Source organism: Paramisgurnus dabryanus, unplaced genomic scaffold (genome assembly GCF_030506205.2).
Source record: "Paramisgurnus dabryanus unplaced genomic scaffold, PD_genome_1.1 h2tg000334l_1_59469__unordered_in_group1, whole genome shotgun sequence".
NCBI lineage: Eukaryota > Metazoa > Chordata > Actinopteri > Cypriniformes > Cobitidae > Paramisgurnus > Paramisgurnus dabryanus.
Window position 1 is genome coordinate 15,001 of NW_027394213.1, and position 7,500 is coordinate 22,500.

Sequence of the window (7,500 nt, forward strand, 5' to 3'; positions counted from 1 at the left end):
GGTTGGCTCGTTGGAAAGGTCCCTCCGCGGGGCGTCCGAGGGTGGGTGTCCCGAAGGGCTGCGGCGAAGGGCTCCGGAGCTACGGCCGTGGGAATATCAAGGGGTGGTACCCCGTATCTCGGCCGGGGAAAGGGTTAGAGAGGCGAGGGTTGGCTCGTTGGAAAGGTCCATTCGCGGGGCGTCCGAGGGTGGGTGTCCCGAAGGGCTGCGGCGAAGGGCTCCGGAGCTACGGCCGTGGGAATATCAAGGGGTGGTACCCCGTATCTCGGCCGGGGAAAGGGTTAGAGAGGCGAGGGTTGGCTCGTTGGAAAGGTCCCTCCGCGGGTCGTCCGAGGGTGGGTGTCCCGAAGGGCTGCGGCGAAGGGCTCCGGAGCTACGGCCGTGGGAATATCAAGGGGTGGTACCCCGTATCTCGGCCGGGCTTAGGGTTAGAGAGGCGCGGGTTGGCTCGTTGGATAGGTCCGCTCCGGTAGAGCAACCGACCCAAGGGACGAGTCGATCCGACCCAAGGCGCCCGAGCTACGGGCGTTTAAAGGTCAGGCGGTGGTGCCCCGTATCTCGGCCGGGCTTGGGGTTAGAGAGACGCGGGTTGGCTCGTTGGAAAGGTCCCCTCCGGTGGAGCAACCGACCCAAAGGGCGAAGTCCTGGGACTTTGTGCGCCGGAGCTACGGGCGTTTAAAGGTCAGGCGGTGGTGCCCCGTATCTCGGCCGGGCTTAGGGTTAGAGAGACGAGGGTTGGCTCGTTGGAAAGGGCCGCTCCGGTAGAGCAACCGACCCAAAGGGCGAGTCGATCCGAGCAAAGGCGTCCGAGCTGCGGCCGTGGGAAAATCCGCGGAGGGACCGCCGTATCTCGGCCGGGCTTGGGGTTAGGGAGAAGCGGGTAGGCTCGTTCGAAAGGTCCCCTCGGGTGGAGCAACCGACCCAAAGGGCGAGTCGATCCGAGCAAAGGCGCCCGAGTTACGGCCGTTTAAAGGTCAGAGCGGTGGTACCCCGTATCTCGGCCGGGCTTAGGGTTAGAGAGACGAGGGTTGGCTCGTTGGAAAGGTCCGCTCGGGTGGAGCAACAGACCCAAAGGGCGAGTCGATCCGAGCAAAGGCGCCCGAGCTGCGGCCGTTGGAAAATCCGGGGAGGGACCGCCGTATCTCGGCCGGGCTTAGGGTTAGAGAGAAGCGGGTTGGCTCGTTGGATAGGGCCGCTCCGGTAGAGCAACCGACCCGAAGGGCGAGTCGATCCGAGCAAAGGCGCCCGAGCTGCGGCCGTGGGAAAATCCGCGGAGGGACCGCCGTATCTCGGCCGGGCTTAGGGTTAGAGAGAAGCGGGTTGGCTCGTTGGATAGGGCCGCTCCGGTAGAGCAACCGACCCAAAGGGCGAGTCGATCCGAGCAAAGGCGCCCGTGCTGCGGCCGTGGGAAAATCCGCGGAGGGACCGCCGTATCTCGGCCGGGCTTAGGGTTAGAGAGACGAGGGTTGGCTCGTTGGATAGGGCCGCTCCGGTAGGGCAACCGACCCAAAGGGCGAGTCGATCCGAGCAAAGGCGCCCGTGCTGCGGCCGTGGGAAAATCCGGGGAGGGACCGCCGTATCTCGGCCGGGCTTAGGGTTAGAGAGACGAGGGTTGGCTCGTTGGATAGGGCCGCTCCGGTAGAGCAACCGACCCAAAGGGCGAGTCGATCCGAGCAAAGGCGCCCGTGCTGCGGCCGTGGGAAAATCCGGGGAGGGACCGCCGTATCTCGGCCGGGCTTAGGGTTAGAGAGACGAGGGTTGGCTCGTTGGATAGGGCCGCTCCGGTAGAGCAACCGACCCAAAGGGCGAGTCGATCCGAGCAAAGGCGCCCGTGCTGCGGCCGTGGGAAAATCCGGGGAGGGACCGCCGTATCTCGGCCGGGCTTAGGGTTAGAGAGACGAGGGTTGGCTCGTTGGATAGGGCCGCTCCGGTAGAGCAACCGACCCAAAGGGCGAGTCGATCCGAGCAAAGGCGCCCGTGCTGCGGCCGTGGGAAAATCCGGGGAGGGACCGCCGTATCTCGGCCGGGGAAAGGGTTAGAGAGACGAGGGTTGGCTCGTTGGATAGGGCCGCTCCGGTAGAGCAACCGACCCAAAGGGCGAGTCGATCCGAGCAAAGGCGCCCGTGCTGCGGCCGTGGGAAAATCCGGGGAGGGACCGCCGTATCTCGGCCGGGGAAAGGGCTAGAGGCTCGCGGGTAGGCTCGTTCGAAAGCTCCCCTCCGGCATAGCGACCGACCCGAAGGGCGAAGGCCCCGGACCCGAGGCGCCCGAGAAACGGCCGTGGGAAAATCCGGGCATAGACCGCCGTATCTCGGCCGGGGAAGGGGCTAGAGGCTCGCGGGTAGGCTCGTTCGAAAGGCCCCCTCCGGCGGAGCGACCGACCCAAAGGGCGAAGGCCCCGGACCCGAGGCGCCCGAGATACGGCCGCGGGAATTTCCGCGAGCTTCGACCGGACGTATCTCCGGCGGGCGGGGTCGCACGGACCCGAGGCCGGGCTCGTCGGAAAGCCCCGGGACGGACCTTTCGAACGAGACCGGCCGCGCGTCCGGGCGACCTCCGAGGCGGACGCTAGGGGCGCCGGAGCCCCGGACGAGCGAAAATTCCGCGACCACCCGCCCGTATCTCGGCCCGGGAAAGGGCCAGAGACTCGAGGGAGGGCTCGTTCGAAAGCTCCCCTCCGGCATAGCGACCGACCCGAAGGGCGAAGGCCCCGGACCCGAGGCGCCCGAGAAACGGCCGTGGGAAAATCCCGCGGGGGTAGGCCGTATCTCGGCCCCGGAAAGGGCTAGCGACGCGCGGGTGGGCTCGTTCGAAAGGCCCCCCGCGGAGGAGCCACCCACCCGAAGGGCGAAGGCCCCGGACCCGGGGCGCCGGAGCAGCGCGGTAACGAAATTCGAATTTTCGACCGGAAGTATCTCGGGCCCCCGGGGTCGCACGGACCCGCGGCCGGTCTCGTCGGAAAGCCCCGGGCGAGACCTTTCCGACGAGCCCGGCCCCGAGTCCGTAGGACCTTCCCCGGCCGAGATACGGCGCCCGGCAGTTCATTGGCCGATATCTCGGAAACGGGGCGTCGTAGACGCTCCGTGGTATTGGTGACCTTGACGATGCCGGGTCAGACGAGTCGGCCGCGGGCACGGGCCCGGGGGCGCCGGCCGCCAGAGTCGGGTGGCTCGCGCACTTCCAGGCGGGCCGCTCGCGCACCTCCAGGCACCCCGACCCACTCGCCGAGGCCGACCGAGGTGCGCCGTCCCGGCCGCGGACCGGTCGGGGTCCCCTCTCGAAAGGGCAGTAGTGTGAACAGGTGCCATCGGGTATATAGGGGAAGGGGTCCTCTCGAACCAGGCCTTCGAACCCGCGCGAGCCTAGCCCGGCAAGGCTCACCCTCCCCGGCCACGGGTTCGGCCTCCGTCCCCCTGGAGGTCCGGCACCTCCAGGGTCCCCGACCCTGCCTCCCCTGCCCGAGGGGAGGCCTCCGAGGCGGGCCTGACAGGGCGGCCCTCCCTCCTGGAAGTCCGGTTCCTCCAGGGTCCCCGACCCTGCCTCCCCTGCCCGAGGGGAGGCCTCCGAGGCGGGCCTGACAGGGCGGCCCTCCCTCCTGGAAGTATGGTTCCTCCAGGGCACGCGTCCCTACCTCCGTAGCCCAGATGGGTGACTCCGAGGCGGGCCTGACAGGGCGGCCCTCCCTCCTGGAAGTCCGGTTCCTCCAGGGCACACGTCCCTGCCTCCTTAGCCCAGAGAGGTGACTCCGAGGCGGGCCTGACAGGGCGGCCCTCCCTCCTGGAAGTCCGGTTCCTCCAGGGCACACGTCCCTACCTCCGTAGCCCAGATGGGTGACTCGAAAGCGGGCCTGACAGGGCGGCCCTCCCTCCTGGAAGTCTGGTTCCTCCAGGGCACACGTCCCTGCCTCCTTAGCCCAGAGAGGTGACTCCGAGGCGGGCCTGACAGGGCGGCCCTCCCTCCTGGAAGTCCGGTTCCTCCAGGGCACACGTCTCTGCCTCCTTAGCCCAGAGAGGTGACTCCGAGGCGGGCCTGACAGGGCGGCCCTCCCTCCTGGAAGTCCGGTTCCTCCAGGGCACACGTCCCTGCCTCCTTAGCCCAGAGAGGTGACTCCGAGGCGGGCCTGACAGGGCGGCCCTCCCTCCTGGAAGTCCGGTTCCTCCAGGGCACACGTCTCTGCCTCCTTAGCCCAGAGAGGTGACTCCGAGGCGGGCCTGACAGGGCGGCCCTCCCTCCTGGAAGTCCGGTTCCTCCAGGGCACACGTCCCTACCTCCGTAGCCCAGACGGGTGACTCGAAAGCGGGCCTGACAGGGCGGCCCTCCCTCCTGGAAGTCTGGTTCCTCCAGGGCACACGTCCCTGCCTCCTTAGCCCAGAGAGGTGACTCCGAGGCGGGCCTGACAGGGCGGCCCTCCCTCCTGGAAGTCCGTTTCCTCCAGGGCACACGTCCCTACCTCCGTAGCCCAGATGGGTGACTCGAAAGCGGGCCTGACAGGGCGGCCCTCCCTCCTGGAAGTCTGGTTCCTCCAGGGCACACGTCCCTACCTCCGTAGCCCAGATGGGTGACTCGAAAGCGGGCCTGACAGGGCGGCCCTCCCTCCTGGAAGTCTGGTTCCTCCAGGGCACGCGTCCCTGCCTCCGTAGCCCAGATGGGTGACTCCGAGGCGGGCCTGACAGGGCGGCCCTCCCTCCTGGAAGTCTGGTTCCTCCAGGGCACACGTCCCTACCTCCTTAGCCCAGATGGGTGACTCGAAAGCGGGCCTGACAGGGCGGCCCTCCCTCCTGGAAGTCTGGTTCCTCCAGGGCACACGTCCCTACCTCCTTAGCCCAGATGGGTGACTCCGAGGCGGGCCTGACAGGGCGGCCCTCCCTCCTGGAAGTCTGGTTCCTCCAGGGCACGCGTCCCTACCTCCTTAGCCCAGAGAGGTGACTCCGAGGCGGGCCTGACAGGGCGGCCCTCCCTCCTGGAAGTCTGGTTCCTCCAGGGCACACGTCCCTACCTCCTTAGCCCAGATGGGTGACTCGAAAGCGGGCCTGACAGGGCGGCCCTCCCTCCTGGAAGTCTGGTTCCTCCAGGGCACACGTCCCTACCTCCTTAGCCCAGATGGGTGACTCGAAATCGGGCCTGACAGGGCGGCCCTCCCTCCTGGAAGTCTGGTTCCTCCAGGGCACACGTCCCTACCTCCTTAGCCCAGATGGGTGACTCGAAATCGGGCCTGACAGGGCGGCCCTCCCTCCTGGAAGTCTGGTTCCTCCAGGGCACACGTCCCTACCTCCTTAGCCCAGATGGGTGACTCGAAAGCGGGCCTGACAGGGCGGCCCTCCCTCCTGGAAGTCTGGTTCCTCCAGGGCACACGTCCCTACCTCCTTAGCCCAGATGGGTGACTCCGAGGCGGGCCTGACAGGGCGGCCCTCCCTCCTGGAAGTCTGGTTCCTCCAGGGCACACGTCCCTACCTCCTTAGCCCAGAGAGGTGACTCCGAGGCGGGCCTGACAGGGCGGCCCTCCCTCCTGGAAGTCCGGTTCCTCCAGGGCACACGTCCCTACCTCCTTAGCCCAGATGGGTGACTCGAAATCGGGCCTGACAGGGCGGCCCTCCCTCCTGGAAGTCCGGTTCCTCCAGGGCACACGTCCCTACCTCCTTAGCCCAGATGGGTGACTCGAAATCGGGCCTGACAGGGCGGCCCTCCCTCCTGGAAGTCTGGTTCCTCCAGGGCACACGTCCCTACCTCCTTAGCCCAGATGGGTGACTCGAAAGCGGGCCTGACAGGGCGGCCCTCCCTCCTGGAAGTCTGGTTCCTCCAGGGCACACGTCCCTACCTCCTTAGCCCAGATGGGTGACTCGAAAGCGGGCCTGACAGGGCGGCCCTCCCTCCTGGAAGTCTGGTTCCTCCAGGGCACACGTCCCTACCTCCTTAGCCCAGATGGGTGACTCGAAATCGGGCCTGACAGGGCGGCCCTCCCTCCTGGAAGTCTGGTTCCTCCAGGGCACACGTCCCTACCTCCTTAGCCCAGATGGGTGACTCGAAAGCGGGCCTGACAGGGCGGCCCTCCCTCCTGGAAGTCTGGTTCCTCCAGGGCACACGTCCCTACCTCCTTAGCCCAGATGGGTGACTCGAAAGCGGGCCTGACAGGGCGGCCCTCCCTCCTGGAAGTCAGGTTCCTCCAGGGCACACGTCCCTACCTCCGTAGCCCAGAGTGGTGACTCGAAAGCGGACGCGGGAGGGTGTACGTGGCGCACCCCCAGGCCGAAGAGAGGTCTCGTGAGCGGACGCGAGGGTGTACGACAGAAGGCCTGGAAGTCTCTGACTTCCAGGGTCACCGACCCTACCTCATGAGCCCGAAGAGGTGACTCGAATGCGGACGCGGGGGTGTACGTGGCGCACCCCCAGGCCGAAGAGAGGTCTCGTGAGCGGACACGAGAAGTACGACAGAGGGCCTGGAAGCAAAAGCGGGTGACTCGTGCACTTCCAGAAAAGGCAAAAGCGGGTGACTCGTGCACTTCCATAAAGCCGAAAAGAGGTCTCGTGAGCGGACACGAGAAGTACGACAGAGGGCCTGGAGGTAAAAGCGGGTGACTCGTGCACTTCCAGGGTCTCCGACCTTACGGCGCCTTCCGACGCGGGCGCCTCCTCCCGGACGAGCCACGGGAAGGGCCCCTTCTCTCAAGGGGCGGTCGTTTGAACAGGTGCCATCGGGTATATAGGGATGGGTGCCTCGAAGTGGACCTCCAGCGTCCTCCCTCCCTGCGACAGATCCCAAGAAAGGTCTGTGCGCGTCGGTGTGCGATGAACGAAAAACCGTTAAAAGAACTGGAACGGTTGGAACGGACGAAGGGCGTCTGATGTGAGGCAGCGCCCCGGGCGAGTGTCGGCCGAAGGCTCACAATTAAAGAGCTCATACCCGAAAGATGGGAAAAAACGATCCGCCCTGGATCATCAAGGCTAATGCCTAAAAACTAAAGCTACCTTGGGTGATGGAACTCGGCTACGGCCGCAAAACGATCCGCCCTGGATCATCAAGGCTAATGCCTAAAAACTAAAGCTACCTTGGGTGATGGAACTCGGCTACGGCCGCAAAACGATCCGCCCTGGATCAAGGCTACGGCCTAAAAACGGCAAAAAAAGATCCAAAAGTCCCTGGATCAAGGCGCTTCGGCTTAAAACCTGTGAAAAGATCCGCCCTGGATCAAGGCTACGGCCTTAAAACTGCTCAAAAGATCCGCCCTGGATCAAGGCTACGGCCTTAAAACTGCTAAAAAGATCCTAAAGTCTCTGGATCTAGGCTACGGCCTCAAAGACACACGTGTTGTGAGAAAAGATCCGCCCTGGATCTCCAGGCTACGGCCTCAAAGGTTCGACCCGACCATATATGCTCAGACACGGGCGAACACAAAAGCGTAACAACCCCTGTTGGAACCGTCGAAGGATCTCGGCGTCGGCCGTAAAACGGAAACCCCCCGGTCGTCGGTACGCGTGTGGCGGTCGAGGGCCCCCGGCCGCCGG